This window comes from Lepidochelys olivacea, assembly GCF_965140295.1.
Source record: "Lepidochelys olivacea isolate rLepOli2 genome assembly, chromosome: 5".
Lineage (NCBI taxonomy): Eukaryota > Metazoa > Chordata > Testudines > Cheloniidae > Lepidochelys > Lepidochelys olivacea.
The window spans coordinates 36,281,693-36,300,828 of record NC_140415.1 but is presented as its reverse complement, the minus strand read 5'-3'; positions in this window follow the sequence as shown (position 1 = coordinate 36,300,828).

Sequence of the window (19,136 nt, the reverse complement as noted above, 5' to 3'; positions counted from 1 at the left end):
AATTTGCACAACTGTAAAAATAGGAATAATATATTCACAAGCCTTGCTAGGGGCTAAGAACGGCGGACATGCTATTTTCATTGCTACAGTGTCTCCTATACTCCCCAGCCCAATGTGCTTGCTTGGCCCCCTCACCAGTTGTATTGCCTTTTAGACTAAACTCTTTGAGGAAGAAACTGTCATTTTCTATGTTTGTACAGCACCCAGCACAACTGGGTCTTGACCCGCCCCCTTATCGCAATAGCAGTATAAATGTTTAAGAAAAGTAAATATTGTGAGGATTAAGTAGTTAGTGCTTGCAAAGCTTTTAGAAGAGGATATGTGTGCATTGAAGCAAAATGGTTGTAAAACACTGGCGAACCAGGACTGGGAGCATTTTATGCTCACTTGGCACAGGTGGCTACACGAGGTGCAAGGCAATGGAGAGTCAAGCCCTCTGTGCTCAATCTCATTATTATTGTAGGGTAGAAAGAGCAGGCTGCTGCTGTTCAGATTCTGCAAACCGAGTTATTTTCAAAGGGAGAAAGTGAACATGTCCATGGTATAACTAAAAGCAGGGGAATGAGCTGTTGTGTTAACTCTTTTCCAAACACAGCTTCCTGGAGGGACCCTTGAGCATTGCCCAAGCACAAGGTTTGAGTTCTTGCCAACCCTATTTGAGTGGGGGGTGGAGGGGAATGTTTTCTTGAAAGCTACCCTATTAAAGCTTTCTGTTGCCAGGGGAATGAAGGGAAAATTCAGGAAAACTCCTTTTTATGTTCTTTATGATGTTTACTCTGCTGCATAGTGCCAAAAGAGGGATGAGAAAGACCACAACACAGCACAGGGCTGCAAAAGCTGTGTGTACTTAACAGGGTGACACACATGGCTGTGTTTCTCTTTGCCCTCTGCTGAGAGCTGTAGGGAAGATCTGGCCTAAATAACAAAATGAGAAACCATGAGCCTGACTGCTAGTGCTCATCAATCAGCTCCCCCCTCCCCCACCTCCTGGGCCTAACCCACTGCTCTGTCAGGAAGTACACAGCGGATGTTTAATGAAAAGGCTGCTGCAGCTTATCTTCACATGCAGGGGACTTCTTTGTGAACTCGTTTGCTTTGAAAGATATGTGGCCTAGTACACTGGTATTGTTGGCTCCCATTTTAAATATGGCCATATGATTCATATAGAAGTTGTGTGATATATTTGCCAAGGAAAGCTTCCCCACCACTCACTCACTCTGCTAGGAATAAAGTTAGCAAAAGGCCATTGAGGTCATAAGATCTGGCTGTTATTGCATTTTACAGGAAGGAAGATATGTTGTCTTAAGATCAGTTTATCAGCTGACTTTCCTGTGAAGAAGAGACTATTTTCCTGTGCATCACCACCCCCGTAATTCCCAAACGAACCCTCTCAGTTTGAATCTCCTGTCAGCTCAGCTGTGTGCAGCTCTAACAGTTCAGTATTAAGCAAACAAATAAAAAAGCCATTGTGAGGCCATTCAGAATCAACATCTCTTATCAAGCTGACTAACAAGGAGGGATAAACCTCTTCAGTGCTGCCTGTCATCTCAGTCACTTGTTCTCTCTTGGTGTCAATGAACAACTGAATCTGTTGTGATGAAATGGAGTTCTGTTGTAACTGTTTGAAGAGTTACTTACAAGAACATTGTAAGCAACAGAGAGCTAAGAAGTCTTGTCTATTTTGAAGGTGATTGCTTTTCAGTATGTTGTTTTGAAACTCGGATTTACTCTGGGGTTTTTTATTGTTTCTTTAGTTATTATTTTTTTGCCAACTCTGATTTTTCCATGCAACTGTAAAATCACTGGGCATAGGTTTTTTTTTTTTTTTTTTTTTTTTTGGTGTTGGGGTCCTCCCCCCAAAAGTCCCTGCTTTCATGAGGTTTTCAGTTGGGGAATGGTTGTCTGTTTCCTCTCTCTGTGACAAATGCATTTCTGTGATCAGGAAAAATGCAGATGTTACAGATTCACTAAGGCATGGTCTTATTAGCTAATGAGTCTTAATCTTTGAAGGATTACACATATTGAATAATAGCATTCATTGATAAACAGTTCAAGGGGATCGTCCTGGTTTCTAAAGTATTTACAGTGGCAGCTTTAATTGATTATGTTCACTTCCTATGCACCCAGAAAAACTAAACTAACCCTCCAGTGTTTTGTGCATCTTAAAAGAGCTGATTAATCTAGCAAGAAACAGCACGCGTCCAACAAAACTCTCTGGTTTCAAATTATTCCTTTTATGGGACAGAAACAACTAAAAACCCTGCATTACACAGGATGCCTTTCTTTAATATCCAGTAATTTCTGAAATGATAATCTACTAAGATTTTCATCCAACCAAGCATTACTTTACTTTGCTTTCGTCTATGTTGAAATCCTTTAGCCTCTAATACTCCAAGCCTTTGGATTCCCGTAATAGTCAAGAGGGCAGAGAGGGGTTGAAAACTGGGTCAGCATGGACCCGATTCCAGTCCCACTGAAATCAATAGGACTTTTGTAATTGAATTCAATAAGAGCAGGATCAGGTTTCATATCAGCTTTTCCTGAGGCAGTTTCATTAACAGTGCTTTGAGCCCCTCCTCTAAAGCTTTTCAGCATCTACGTCCTACTGAAAATATTCTGTGTCCAGGGTTCTGTGCCAAAGGCAGGATCCACTCATGCAGTTTATACTTGGTAGAGGAGAAGTAAGAAGCCTAAATTGTGTGTTTGTGCATATTACCATGCATCATTTTCTATACCTGAAATATATTTGAGGTATTTTGAACACTTTACGTACAATATAAAATATGCTTGTATCTAATACTAGATATACTTTAAATTTCCATTTGTATTAGCAATATTATCTTATGTATTAAGTAAAAGCAGCTGTTTACAGATATCTAATATTCTGCCTACCAGAATATTCCCCACATTATCTAAGAAGTTAAACACTTGGAATACTGAAGAAATGGTTTAGTAAAAGCTTTAACAGATCCTTAATGAACTCAGCAGTATAACACTAAAATACCAAGACATTTTTAAAATGTATAGGATATGCTAGAGATACGGCATTACATGAAATGGAATCGTACTGTTCTGTTTGTCCTAAACAAATTGGGAAAGCCTCAGGCACATTGAATTTAAATCAGAATATTGCAAACTGAATTATAACAAAACTAAAATGGGAGGCAAAAGAAAGAGGAAAAACTTTTTTGGTTTGTTGTTGTCTGAATGACTTTTAGTTTCAACTCTTTAATTTGCCACACGCCAGCTTACATCTATGAAGCAAACTTCTTTGAATTTCTACAAAGAATCTCATTCTTTTTCAATAAAAAGATCTGGCAATAATTCTGTTGGCACTAGATGAAGAGCTTGTTTATTCCACTGGTGATGGCTTCTGTTGTTGTTATCTAGTTTAACGAAAGATCCATAAAAAAAAAAAACCTAAATAAACAAACAAACCCTGTGAAAGTTTGTGGATAAAGATTATGTACAGTTGCTTTGGATATATCCAAAATGCATGTAGAACTGACTGGATTATGGTAATGTGGTGTTAATAAAATTGCTTCTTACAAGCAGTGGCCTTTATTCAAAGGATACTAGATCACCAGTGAAATGAGTTATTGGGCCTCAGACAGACCTGTGACTAAACTCAGTGTTTGTACTTTACAGTTGTTCACACAAACTGTTTGTCAAGCCCTGTGAGTCTTGAATTTAGGGCCAGGGGAATCATCACATGTCAATCCTCCACCCAGCAGCTCACAGACAGTACCTGGGAGTGGGGTCCATGAAGCACAAGCCCCATCCCCTACACTCTGATTGGAAGAGATCTAAGGCTCTTGATTGGGCTGCAGTACCTATTTAAGCCAGAGGAGGCAACAGGAAATCGTCCAGGCAAATGGGCTTCCCTCTGCCACAGATTTCTGGTCAAATGTTTACCTCCTCCTGACATCCTGACTCTTGGTCCTGCCCTCTGGTCTGTCTCTTGATTCTAATCTCCTGGCATCCTAATGTGGCCTGATTCCTGGTAATTGGCTTCTGGCCCCTTGGCCTACGCTCGATGCTCACACCCCAACCCTCACGCTGTTTCAGCTGGACACTTATAGAACACTCCTATGGAATTGAATAGGGGTGATACCAATATGCTTCTAAAGAAATGTATCTCCTTTTTCTAGGATTTTTGGATCCATCTTCTAAAAATATACAGCAGGGATAGAATTCTCTATTAAACTCTATAGGTTGTCTCAAAAAACTTATGAAAAGCTTATTACTTATGGTAATAAAGCAGGTAAAAATGTTCAGTTGTGAAACAAAATATGGTATGAATCTTTCTACCATTTGTAGTTATTAAATTCTATAGACCTGTTTTATTATTATCTATTTTAATATGTCGTTTTAATATCTAGATTTTTTTTTAAATAAACTTACAAGCAGAAGACAGTGAACAGAAAGAATTTGTGATTGTTACTTACTTACTGTGAAGGATTCCATTGGAAAACATTTCTAATGCTTAGGCTCATAACAGCCTCTCAGCCGTACACACAAATGGCCAGAAGCAGAAAATATGCTTGCTGAGACCTGTTGTGACCTTAAAATGGAGCTGAGAGCACAGTAATAAGGCCATGGAATAGGGCTCCTAATTATCATAGTAATTATCAGAGTAATATCAAGGTAAACATCTGTGGAAGAAGGGCTGTTTCCTACTGACCGGTCCTTCCATGTTTTGCCCCAGAATCTTCCTCCCTGGCAGCACAGCTACACTATCTTCCCTCCATGCCATTGGCTGCTCACTCCTGCCATGCATACAGGGCCTTCAGTTGGGTTTGAAACCTGTGTAGGGAGAGATACTGATGCTCATATGAGCAGTAAATTCAGCTAAATTGTGGATTTGCCATTATAGCTGAGTAAGGGACAGCACATAGTCAGCATTTGTTCCCCAGTTTCTTCAGGGAGGAAGTCACACCTTTACCTGGCACAGCTTAATTCCTCCTCTGGGTTGGCCTGTGCACTGAGGGGTAGAGTGAAGACTCTGTCTATCTATGTAGAAGGAAGGAGCAGCAGCCCCAGAGAGGCTGCTGTCCTCCTCCCCCTTGATGCCGGTTGTCCACATAGGAAAATCACACTCTTGCCCTTAAATTGCACTCTGCTCAGAGAGGAGATAATGCAGTGTAGAGCAGCTGTTCCCTGATTCCTTCCCCCTTTGGCTAACCATGCCCCTGAGTCAGGAGGAGTTCAGCTCACATGATGCCGATCTGAAGGGAATAGAGGCTTTTCCCCTCTGCAAGCCCCTCAAACCTCATGTCTGTGGCAATGTCCTGGTTTTGCTGCTCTGCACTCGTGTATCAGAGAATAGCAGGCTGTAGTCAATTGGAAGAGGCTTTTAAAACAACCAGATGAGGCCAGATTACATATAGTTTATCACTGAGAAGGCATTTACTTAGAGGGGAACTCTATTGTCAACATTACTTTTTACTTTCTCATCAGTGTTAACTACCTGATTTTTTGCTCCAGACTAAAAAGCTTTAATAATAAAAACATTTATGATCTTCAGGCATTTTTCCTTGTGGAAAATAAACAATGTGCCCTTCTCCTGAAACATAATACTGGGATAAATCCATTTCTGGCCTTACTCCATTGAAGCCAATAGAGGGATGCCAGGGATGATTTTGGCATTACATTAAAAAAAAAAAATCACGATTCCCACTTCCTGCATTCTGTACATGCTGAAAGTAACTAATTGCCTTAAGATGAGCCATGCCCCTTCTTTCCCCCCCCCCCAGTTCAGTGAAAGGGGGGAGACTTTCAAGAGGCTTTCTTTTGCTCATCATTCACTAAGAGAGAATAATAACAAATCATAGGACAAACTGAGCATGTTGTCTTCCAGTTAGACCTAAAATAGGATTCTGATAAAATCTAAATAAGGCATCTTCATCTTAGTTTCCAGAGCACTGCATGAGTAAAATTATGTTGTGTAAAAGCCTAAGAATGGGCACTTCTGCAACTCTTGTAAAGAATTTTGCACACATTAATTAATTAAGCCTACAACACCGCTGAAAATTAGTCTAGTGTGCACTGCAACACAATATGCTTTCTAAATATTCCACAATACTTGCAAATATGCAGTGAAAATATGTATTAACACTATGTAATTCTGTGTTTCCCTTTTTAAGGTCCTGACCCTGCAAAGCAATCTGCCTGCAGGACTCCGCCTGGATATAAGGGCCTGTGTTGATGGATCTCTTTGCAGAGTTGTGGCCTTAGTCTGCATTTTTATTTTTGAAGGAATCAAAATGCATGCCTATATTTAGGCACAGTTGGGCTCAGTTAAAAGGTGCAAACAATAACTCGGCATTTCCTTTACAGTCACTTCGTACTTTTACATTATTTTAAATGGAGTTTTGGTTTTTTGATGCTTAACTTTTAAATATAAATTTACCAAAGAAGGGAAGGTGAAAATCCTTGTCCTCAGGTGCACATCCCTTCCTCTCCCACTGAAAATGGCCCAGCCCCCTCTGCAGTTGTTGGTCCCTTCCCTTCCTTAACCCAAATTCCTCTCCCAGCTATCTGCAACTAAAACAATGCCAAACGCTCTGACTACTGATTCCTTGGCTCCTCCCTACTCCCAATCCTCCTTCAACCATTCTCAGAAGTCATTCAAAACGAGGAGAGGGTTTCTGGAAGCAGAGAAGATGGTGAAGGTCAGATTCTCAAGATGGATTTTCACTCCAGACAAGCATCCTGTTTGGCCCCATCTTCCAGCTGCTGGAATCCCACCCCACTTAATGATCTAACATCCCCTAAATGCCCACCCTAAATATCTCCCTCGCCGCTTCAAAACTAACCTAGTGTGTAAGGACCAGAACACAGCTCTGCAGAGCCTGGGAGGGCTGATATTCCTGCAATGCCACCAAGAGGCCATACAGTAGCACAGCCAGGGAGCACTATGGAGAGTAGGTATAACCCACACATCTCCTGGGTGTGGTGTTCTGTCTTCTCTAGTGGCACCAAGACCACTTAGAGAGAGAGAGATTAATGAGTCTGCTCTACAGCCTTAGCTAAGGGCCATGTGGCTTTTAGCTCATGCAGTAGAGGCTCATGCACTAAGCTCCAGAGGCCCCAGGTTTGATTCCACCTGCCGATGACCAGCGTCTGTCGGTGTTACATAGGCACCGCAGGAAGTGCCGCCTAAGAAACCCAGAATGACAGTACCCTGTGGCCCTCTGTGTGGCTAAGCACCCTATTTAACCCCAGGGGTTGACCCAGGAAGTTGTCTGGGCAGTAATACAGATCTTGGGCTGCTGCGATGCCAAACTTTGCTTGATATTCTGGTTTCTGACTCCAGCCTGACTCTGACCCTGATTCCTGCCTCTTGAGTCTAACCTGGTACTGCCTCTGGCCTCTGATGCCAGCCTAACTCTGACCGTTCCACCTCTGATCTCCGGTCTCTGACCCCACCCCTGACTCTTGCTTATGGAAGTGGGTTCCTGTAATTCCTCCATGTCCTGCCCAGTGACTACCGTCCCTGGAGGGCAGACCTCGGCTCAGCTGTGACCACTAGATAAGCCTGCCTGTGCCCTGGTCCCTTACACGCAGTTTCCAGGTGTCATCCACTAGAATACTGACAGATTAGTATGAGTTAATGTAGAACTGAAATACATACTGCACCTATTAAGCACTACTATTTTTCAGTGTATGTGGTTTTGGTTTTATTTAACTAGGATGTGAGGATGGAGAGAGGAGGGCACTTCTACCTGCCTGTCTGATGATTTCTCCACTTTTGCCTAATTTACTTTCCCTAACTCCGAACAGAGATTGGTTTAAGCCCTGAAGCATGAAATGTCATATCCCATCTCAAACTCTAATTTTTAGTATTTGCTATTGTAACTTTGGATATTCTTGTTATCCATATAAAACCCAGTCCCACTGTAAATCTTGCTAGACATTCATAATACTAGTACTACATAATACAAAGTACTAGACATTCATAATAAAGAAAAAAAATCCTCATTCAAGGACTGGCAGCCAACAGTTGTCTCCCAGTTCTAGGAGACATTATCACACCACAAAGGCCGCTTTAGGATCACCTCCTATAGAAGGTCTACATCTCAGCAGGCTAGTGGGTCCTCCAATGGCACCCTCTTTTCCTCATTCTGCTTTCTCTGTCTCTTGCTTCTTTGTCTTTCTGTTTCAATCTTTTCTTCTCCTTCATTTGTCTATTTTTCCTTCTTTTGTTAACAAGCTCCAATATGGCTGTGATGCTGGCAGATCAGGTGCCAGCTCATGCCAAAGCCCCGGGTTAATTCACTTGTGTATTAATATAGATCAAAACAATTGTTAAATATATAAGAGTATTTGGTGTTTAACCTTCATGGAAAATTAATGGGATGTTATGGGAAAACAATGCATGTATCTGCATTCTGTTCTAATGTAATAGCAAATATTTACATTGTAAATTCCCCTGTACTAAATAACTATCAAACCTAGAAGAAACCTCATGGGATGCAAATAAAGAACTTTAACAGAAAAAAGTGCTAATCCGAAGCAAGTGGTCATTGTGTGTGATGATTGGAGGTCAAAAATTCTAAACGCATTCCTCACTCTGTCGTCAAAGGAAAAGCCCATGTGGGTAGTGACCTTGAACAGCAGAGCTCAGATCTAGTGGAAATGGCAGCTCTGATTTTATGTGCTTATTTAGCAATAACCAACAACATTGCAGCAGTGTTTTCTTCCTGTCTTTTAAATTTCTTTTTCAAAGGCTATCTTCAATTTCCCTTAGAATTGATTTGCCACCATCTTGACATTGTGTCACTCGAAATAAACATACATCTGAGCCTTTCTGGTACATTTGTAAACTAATAACGGCTTTGGCACTAATAATCCTCTGCAAAGTACTTAAGGATTCAGGCACAGCTACTGTTTTCATTATACCATCTGACTCAGGCCTGAGTCACTATTGGGTTCTTCACAATTTACAGAATCACAGAAAAAGTTAGAACTAAAAATGACCTAAAAGATCCTCTAGCCCATGTCCCTGCTGATTCAGGACTGTTGTTCCCTTACAATATATTCTCCATTGCTCTCGCCACTCTGATTGTAAGTGATTGGCTCAAATAGGGCCTCCACCAGCTGTTGTTTGGGAGACTATTCCAGAGGCAGCTAAACTTCTTGTTTAGGATTTTTCTTCCTATTCAAAATATTCCTTGAAACTGTGTCATTCTCCTTTACGTCCCTCTGAGCATTCTAACCCTGTTTTATCCTCCCAGATGTTAACACCCTACAAATACTTGCAGGCTCCCTTATGCCCTTATCCAAATCCCATTGAATCCAATGGAAAGATATCCACTGACTTCAATGGGCTTCAGATCAGGCCCTGGGTCCCTGTTTAGCCAAGCTATCTGTATGGGTTTTGAGGTCTCTTTATCTCCACTCATGAATCCTTCCTTCTAGCCCCTGAATCGTTTTTGTTTTTCTCTGAACTCCCTCTGATTTGTAGGCGTCCTTCTGGTATTGAGTGGTTCAGAACTTAGTGCAAGTATTCCGGGGAGGTCTCACCAGAGTCATAGAAAACTTGATATGGTCTGTATCATTATGCCTCTGCCTACATAGCCTAACACCACATGAGGCCAGATTTTTAAAGGTATTTAGGTGCCTGAAAACACGGATAGATAGTAGGATTTTCAAAAGCACCTGGATGCCTAACTCCCACTGATTTATAGGAGCTGGACATCCTGAGCACTATTGAAAATCCCATTAGGTGCCTATCTGCATCTGTAGGTGCCTAAATACCTTTAAAAAGATGTCCTATGGGGAATAGGTACCACCATATTACACTTCCAACTCATACATAATTTGTTACGTTACGTACCATGACCACTACATCTCATGCAGTGTTACTCCTGCCAAGTACATATAGGGAGGAAATATATGTAGTTTGGATTGTTTTTCCCCCAAGATGATTTATTGTGGGTGATCCACTCGCATTGGGTTACCACTAATCTCTCCACGTTTATTTGTATTATTGCTCTGTCATCTCTGCTGCTCCTCACAGCACCTCCTATGGTAGTATAATTTTCAAATCTAACTAATGTGCTGTTCAGTGAAACAGGATCTAACATTAACTGAAGCACCCACCACCCTAGAGATCAGGAAGTCTGGGATGATTTAACTGGGAATTGGTCCTGCTTTGAGCAGGGGGTTGGACTAGATGACCTTCTGGGGTCCCTTCCAACCCTGATATTCTATGATTCTATGATTCTAAGTCGTGTACTTAATTTTCTGTACACATAAAACACTGGTGATGCCCAGTCAGCTGACATCAACTGATCAAATGCTCAGTTCTTCCATTTCATTGTTACTTGCATGGGCCACACCACCGAGTATGGAGCACATTAATGCTCCTCCAGCTGTATCTGACCAACAAACCTTGTTTTTTTCCCTCCCTCCTCACTTTTCCATTCAGAAGTGTTCAGATGCAACTGAGAGAAGCCAGGCTGGATGGATTAACTCTCTGGTTCTTTTTTAACCTTCACATTTTTTTTGCAGCCCCTCATGAACCGTATTGGTCACTCCTTGTGTGATGGGTTCCCACCCCCCCGGTGCCACTTGGAACTGGGTTACCACTGAGTGCACCTGATCCACCAGCCTGGGTTCCCTTTCAAACTATACTGCTGAGGCAAGCCTGCCAAGCCCTTTCCCAGGCTTCAGGCTGTACTTTACCGGCAGTCATACAGGTAGGGACACACCCAGCTGCAGCTCTACACACAGATGCTGAGATCAGCTCTGCATAGGAAGGCTCAACTAGGGAACTGCCCAGTACTCAAGTGCACACCCCCCTCTAGAGGGTAAACCCAAAATTATACCGTCTTGCGCTGCACAGAGAATTGTACAGCATAAGCTCATGAAATTCACCCCCTCCCTCAATGTGTAGGAAGATAGGCAACAGCTTTTTGCCCCGCAGTTATGAATTCCACATACTGGGTATTAGACAAAACAAAGCAAGTTTATTGGCTACAAAAGATAGATTTTAAGTAATTAGACAGGATAGCAAACAGATCAAAGCAGATTACCTAACAAATGAAACAAACACGCAATCTAAGCTTAATATACTAAAGAAATTGGTTATAAGTAGCAAACTCTCACCCTAACTGTTGTTTTATGCAGATTGCAGAGATTCTTGAAGGCAAGCCACACTTGCAGCTTAAAATTCCAGATATGCCTTTCATAGGCGAGAAAAGCTTCTTGCCTGGGCTCAGCCCTTCTCCCCTAGTCCAGTCTTTTTGTTCTCCGGTGTTTCCAGTAGTCCTCTTTCCTGGGCAGGGAGTCAATGAAGAGCAAACCTCTATGATGTCACTCCCCTACTTTAAAGAGTTTTTGCATATGGCAGGAATCCTTTGTCTCCCAGTGTGGTTCCCACCCCCAGTTAGTGGAAAAATACCAGTATTACCATGGAGTCCAGTACCAGGTGACTTGGTCACATGACCCTCCAGCCATAATTCAGAGGCTGTTTGTAGCATCCCCAGGAAGACTTCCTGGTGGGAGATTAGCATCTTCAAAGACCTATTTTTTCCCCTAATGGCCCTTCCCAACCAGCCATCCAGGCTGATTGCATTCTGTCTAGTAGGCGTTCTCCAGGTGTAAATGCATTTGTAATAGATGCGGAGACAATATTCCTAACTTCAGATACAGAAATGATACATGCATACAAATAGGATAATCATATTCAGTAAATCATAACCTTTCCAATGATATCTCACATGACCCATCTTGCATAAAATATGTCTTAGTTATGCCATAATCATATGATAACCATATCTCTATGAAGAATATGGGGCATAGTGTCACACCTTGTTCCTAATTGTAACAGGGTACACCCTGCCTCCCTCCAAATTTGGCCCCCTCCTCCATAAATCAGGGACACTTGAGTCTGGTGCAACACCCATGTTCTTTATTCGTGATCAGTTCCCCACCACCAGTTTCCAACTATATACAGGCTTTACCACTGCTTGGTGTGCCACAAGCATTGCCAGCAACAGACTAGGGGGAGGGGAAGGGGAAGTGGCAGCGGCTGCCACCTCTGAGCCTGGCCTCCCACTCTTAGTCTCCCCTCCCCTTTCTCTCACTTCCTTCCAGCCTTATGGCTCCTGCTAATGAGGCTGTCAGGTGTGGTCAATTACCAGGCAAACATAGGGAAGTTCACCCAGCCCCAATCTATTCTCCCTTATTGGGGCTGGGGTGGCAGGAGCTGAATAAGAGCTTCTCCAGCAGTACCCTACCACACTAATGTTTTCCTTTTTCAGAGTGATTTCCCACAAAAATAGTCATTTTGGTAAAAAAAAATTGTTGAAAGGAAAGTTTCTATGAGAAAAATAAATAATAGTAGAACTGGTTGGAATTATTTGTATTGTGGTAGGAACTATGGCTTCCCTCTGTCATGGACCAGCTAGGCACTGTACAATCACAGAGCAAAAAAGATATTCCCAGCTCCACAGTGCTTATTAAGTATAAGGCAAGAGGCCCCAGACGCATACAGACAAATGGGTGAGCACAAGGAAACAACGAGACAATATTGGTCAGCACAATAAGCAGTGGTCTCAGCACACAAGCAGTCTAGCCATTGTCAAGTGGCTTTTTTTTACATTGTCAACTTTTTAGTGTTATTGAATGTATTTAAGTATAATTTCCATAAGTTTGCCAGGTGCTTGTGGGTATAATTACTAAACATGATGGCAGTAGGATGGGGTTTTTTTGGTCTTATGATAAGATAAAGATGTGATGAAGTTGTGTATTAAGTGCCTAAACCCAATGTTTACCATCTTTAATCAAATTGTTTGTCTTACCACCCACTTGCCACTTTCCATACTGTGGAGAAAGTATGAAAACGCCTCTGAATGTTATTGCACTGGGACTGACAAGGCAAGAATAATGGTGAAGCCTGACAATCTGAAATAGCAATAACACACTAGAGTATATCCTGTTGTGTTGTATAGACTTTGCTCTTTAATTCCTCCCTCGGGCAGTCTGAGGATGGAAGTGTTTTTCTCACAGGAAGTCTTCTCCCTACTGATTTTGTGAAGAAGCAGCAATTTCCCTACATGGGATAGTCCTTTACAGTAGTTTGGGATCCCTTTGTTAGATATCTCATTGTACAATTAAACACTAGCGCTCTCTATGGCTTCCGACTGGTAGTTTGTAAAATGGAGAGGAAGGAGCTATATAGAAGTCCACGCTTAGAATTACGTTAAGAGGAATGTTAAGGGCTAACTTCTCAGGTGCATGGGCACAGCTTCACATGGGGCTTTCACGTGATAGCAGACTTTGGTCCTAATGGTGCACAGTTCAACATTCTAAGATATAACTCTGCCCCACCCCCTCGTTTGATTTTTAATTACATGATCAGATGCCATTTCTCAAATGAAACAGTATTAATGTCATATAATTTTGCTATCAACACAGCTGGCATGTATAGCATCTTGCAGTGATGCGTAGCACTCTGTGTTTACCATGAAATTGTTATGTGAAAAATACACCGTGAACCTTACTTCCTCAGCGTGCTGCATATTAAATAAATAACGTGGCGTAAGAGTGAAAATTGACGGGCATATCTGGGACTCCTAAATTCGCAGCTAAGTTAACTTCCCAAACCCCCAGAACTGCACCTAAGAAAATATTCACTGTGAGAATGTGCACAATTAATTCGCTTACCTTTGGGGCTGGCGTCTACCACCGCCGCCACAGCAGCAGTATTTCCTTCACTGGGGGACACTGTGCTCTTGTTCATGTTGCAGAGGCTAGAATAAATCAGATGTGAATCTAGTCTAGTACTGGCAAAAAGAAAAGGAGTACTTGTGGCACCTTAGAGACTAACCAATTTATTTGAGCATAAGCTTTCGTGAGCTACAGCTCCCTTCATCGGATGCATACTGTCTAGTACTGGTTACTGAAATTGCAATTTGTTGATACCTTTTCATCTTTACAGGTGTAATGCAATGCTAAACTGTATTACACTGTTCAGCCGTTGGGGTGGTGCTGTGTGTAACGTACCTTATCTGAGTATATAACAGGTACACCTGACAGTGTATGAAATGATCTTATAATGAACACATCTGATGTATCTTGCTGGGAAGGAAGCTCTGTAGCTAGTCCTCTGATAGACGAGCCTAACCAGCTAGTGGCAACCCTGCAACCTACCATGTACAAGCGGTATTTTGGTGAAGAACAAATTCAACATAAATCTCTGCTTTTACCTATCTGAAATGAAAAAGGGCGTGCGGGTTTGGTTGTATGGCACAGGCGCTGTAGAATCCAACCTTACCAGGCATAGGTGCTGACTTCTAGTTTTCCCCAGGGGTGCTCCAACCCCACTCTGCCCCTTCGCCCGAGGCCCTGCCATCACTCCACCTCTTCCTGCCCCTGCTCCGCCCCATCCCCCAAAGCCTGGCCCTCACTCCACCTCTTGCCACCCCCGCTCCAACCCGTCCCCTGAGGCTGCCACCTGCCCACTGCTCAGCTGCTCTCTGCCCTCCCCCAAGCACTTCCCCAGCCGACATTCGCGGCCCTGCCAAATAGTTGGGGCTGGTGGGTGCTTGGGGGAGGGTCGAGAGCAGCCGAGCACCCGCTATTTTTTTTTCTGTGGGTGCTTGAGCACCTATGGAGTCAGCTCCTATGTTACCAGGGACCTTCATCTGTCCAAAATGAGAAACTAAAAATTGGTGTGGGAAAAATGTTCATTATTATAAGTAGGGTTCATTATTGCCATAATTCTCTGAATAGGGTTGTACGTTCGGAGGGACAAATTCTCTGCTGGTGTAAATGGGTGCAGCTCCATTAACGTCAGTGTAATGTCACCCATTTACACCAGCAAGGAATTTGGCCCTAAGCGGACCACAGCAAGTATTTTTAAAATGTGCCACAGGGGAAGGCTGCAAATGTCTGAACAGTATTTCCAAAGGATCATTTCTTTGTAAATTAATTTGCTTGGAATTTTCCATATCCAAATCTTTCATCCACTAAACTGATTGCATGTTGAATATAATAGCTTTTTTCTTTCCAAAACTTGGCATTCTGCAAGTGAAGAATGTTTGCAGATTCTGGGTGTTTATGGAGCATTTCCATTTGGGTGCTTGTTTACTCTGGACTCCATCCAGGACACCAGGCTGGTCCTAGATGGCTGTTGCTGACAAGAGAACAATGTATGACTGATCATGTGAGATTATTCAGATCACAAAGCACCTACACAATTTATTTGTGCACCGAGACTGCTTAGAAGCACATTAACATATCCTCAAGATTCAAACATCTTGGTTTTTGACTGGGAACAATATAAAGAGCTACCAAGGGGCCTAGCAGAAACATGAGGCTGTGAGGCGATACGTGACTTCCCCAGAAACTTCATAAGGTTACAGTCAGTGACTCCCTTTCTCAACATGTGTGTGGGGCAAAGAGTTAATTTGCAGCACTTGGTGTCCCCCACATAGTTATATGAGCACCTTTGAACTTCAAAATCACTCGTTTCTGACCAAAAACTAAGAGGAAAATGTGGCATTGGACCCAAGCAGCAGGAAATATACAACTGACTTAATTTACATGGCTAATTATGGGCTAGATTCTGTCACCCTTAGCCACAAGCTGTGAGTTCTTCCTTACGACCCAGAGAAGACCTCTGAAATCCATGGGCAGATTCAAGGTACTATTCATGGGGCAGAATCTGGCCCTATACATTTGCAAAGCAGCCTCACATTGAACTCACACGCGCTCATAGTGCCTTCCATTTGAGCTCTGAAAGCACTTTACAAACATCATGGGCGGGGTTTTCAAAAGCCCCTAAGGGAGTTCTATTGCTGTCAGCAGGAATAGAGCATCTCACTCCTCTAAGCACTTTTGAAAGTTCCACCCTAAATATCTGAGTTTCGCGGCTTCCCAGTGAGGCAGGGAACTATTATTATCCCTGTTTTGAAGATGGGAAAACTGAGGCACAGAGAAAATCCCAAACTGACACAGGAATTCCATGGCAGAGGTGAGAACAGAACCCAGCTCTCCTGATCCCAAACCACACTGTGCTGGGATCTACAGGCCAAGTGCTGAATCAGGGCTGAGAATACCACACTACTGAGCTAGACAGGCCCCAGCTTTCAACAGGTGCAGAGCATGTTCCCAGGGGAGGAACAGTTTAGAAGGACACTGGTAGCCGTGGAAAGGAGTTGTATGCCTTACCAGAAAGTAAGGCTGATGTTGAGAGTTATCAGGCATGGCCACAGCTTTGTGAAGCCTGCTCTAGCAGCGGGGATTTGGATTCCTGTTCCCCCACCATCCTTTGGGAGCTGAAAGTCCTACAAGAGATGGATTGAACACAACCCCAAGAGACCGATGAGATGCTTCTAAACAGTGAGCACACCCCAAACTGAGGCGCTCCAGACTGGTAGGAAGTGACCCTGGGGAAAACATGATTTGGGATAGCAATAACTGGGCTAGACCTTCTGATTAAACCCCTAGGGTCCTGGTGGAGTGGGTGGGCCTGGGTGCCCCTATCTTGCTCCCACCCTGCTTCTCTCTAGTGACAGAACTTCTGGGGGAGCCGTGGGAGAATGCAGGAGTGATTGAGGCTACAGCTGGGCTCCCCTCTGGAACGGGTAGGCTGGTAGAAGCTATAAAGCCATGACCTGACTACTAGGACAGCTGGTCGTTGGACCATCCTACTACACACACATAATCCTTCTTTCCCTCGGGAAGCTGCCACTAGTGCCTTTGAAACGTTTCTATTATGAATCGTATTTCTCAATTTATTTGTTGCTAGTAGGAATATTCTCCAGGCTGAAACTTCGGGAGAAAGTTTTGTTCCAGTTGATTTGGTCTACTTAAGTTATAAGAGGGGGAACAAAGGTAAGTCCTCTGGGTTCAGATGCTGCTTTGTGCACCCTTTACCCTAAACCAGGTTTGTGTAGAATATGTGAGTTTGCATGTTGTCAGAGTTCATCAGAATATCTGAGTTTAAAATTAAACGACGTTTGCTGAAATATTCAGGTTTTTAAATGTTGTGATTACACATTAACTATTTTCTTTTAAGGCAATTTAGTACATACACTATAGTCACTTCACAAGTACACAGTTTATATAGTAGGGTTTTTTTATAACATGGGACTCATTGATATTATCTTCTTTGAAGCCACTCATCATATCTATTGTACCACTAATCTTGGAGACTCTTACCTATCCCAGGAGTACGTCTTAGTAAGATAGATTAGAACAGCACAAAAGGTTTCATGTTTTCTTACTGATATTAATATTTTTTACAATGGATTAATTATTTCCTATATATAAAGTTACTCAGCTGATTACTTTTAGCCTGTATAGTCTGTTCCATAGTTGTACTCCTGAGAGCATTTTGTGCCAAAAAATTCTGCCCACAGTATTTTAAAATTCTGCAAGGTTTTTGTCAATAAATAAATGCAGAGGCTCCAGTATGGCAGTGGGGCGCACAGGCCACTGGCTATATGAAGGTGGGAGATCGCCCTGCAGCCTCTCTACCTTCCCTGGGATGCAGATTCAGAGCCTGCACCTGACCCTGAGACACCACAAGGCCTGGGCCTGCCCCAGAAACACATTGGGACCCTAACCCTCTGTGCCAGGCACACCTGGTGTGGGGCAGGCAGGCTCAAACAGGCAGGATCCAAGTGTGAAGGGGCTCAGTGTGGGAGGATCCAGGGGTGGGGTGAGAGGATTCTGTGTGGGACAGTCTGGGTGCAGGCAGCTCAGTGAGGGGTCTAGATGTGAGGGGATCTGGATGCACAGAGGCTCATTGGGGGGTTCCAGATGCTGGGACAAGGGGACTCTGCAGGGGCTTCAAGGTGAAAATGGTTGGGGCTCAGTGGAGGGGTCTGGGTGTGGGGGTCTCAGAAAGGGGGTCTGGGTGCTGAGGGAGTGGGGCTTGTTGCAGTGGTGGTCTGGGTGCAGCTAGTTGGGGGTCAGTGGTGTGGGGGTCTGGGTTTGGGGATTCAGGGGTGGGGCTTGTCAGGCTGGGCGTTTGAGTGCAGAGAGCTCAGTGGGGGGTGGTCTGGGTGCAGGGGGGCTCCAGATGCAAGGGTTGAGATTCAGTGGGGTGGGGTTCGGGTATGGAGGGCAAGGGGGGTTCTGGATGTACTGGGTGAGGCTTGGCAGGGGTGTCTGGGTATGGGAGGTCCAGATGCACGAGGGTTGGGCAGATGGGGGAGCAGCTCCCTGTACAATGACCCCTCCCCCCACAGCTGAGGAGCGGTGAGGGCAGGAAGTAGGGGAGTATGCTGAACTTCCTGCAGCTGGGGGAGGTTTTTGGGGGTGGGTTTGACACAGCCCCAGCCACTCCTTGTAGGAGAAGATGAAGTTCCGTCCTCTCCTACCCAGCTGGGATTAGCAGCTGATCCTGGCTCAGGGTAGGAGCCACTGGCTGGGGTGTTCCCAGCCCTGCGGTGATTTATCTCTCCGCCTGCTGCTCCAGGTGCCTGAAACAATGTACCTGCGCAACTAGGGAGTGGTGCTTGACAGCTCTTGCAGCTTCCCTGTCAGAAAGTAATTTTTATGCTGGGAAGCAAAGAAATCTGTGGGGACATGAATTCTGTGCACACGCAGTGGTTCAGAATTCCCCCAGGAGTAATAGTCTGGATAATGTGGCCCAGACTTTAAGAATTATGGGTCAAGTCCTGATCTCATTGAAGTCAATGGCAAAATTTCCAGGGACTTCAATGGTCCCGTGACTCCAAACCCTATTACAATACTTTAATAACTGAAGGGCAAAAGCTTCCTCAGACATGGGAGAGTTGTACAGTTGGGGTATTATTCTAAGTAGAATCTAAGATTTTAATAACCAGCATTTGAAACATGCTATTCTCAATTATTCTTATTTATCAGATAAGATTGTTGGTATTTATAGACTTTAAGGCAAAAGGGAGTTTTAGATTATATTATAGTCTGACCTTCTGTATGTCATGGGTCCTTACATTTTTCACCCAGTTATCCCTGTATTAAGCCCCGTGACTTGCGTTTGACTAAAGCATATCGTCCAGAAAAGCATCCAGTCTTGGGCTGAAGACTTCATGAGATGGCGAATGCACTTTTCCCCGAGGTAGCTTGTTCTAGTGGTTAAACTCCCTCACTGTTTAAAAACGTGTGCCTTATTTCTAATTTGAATTTCT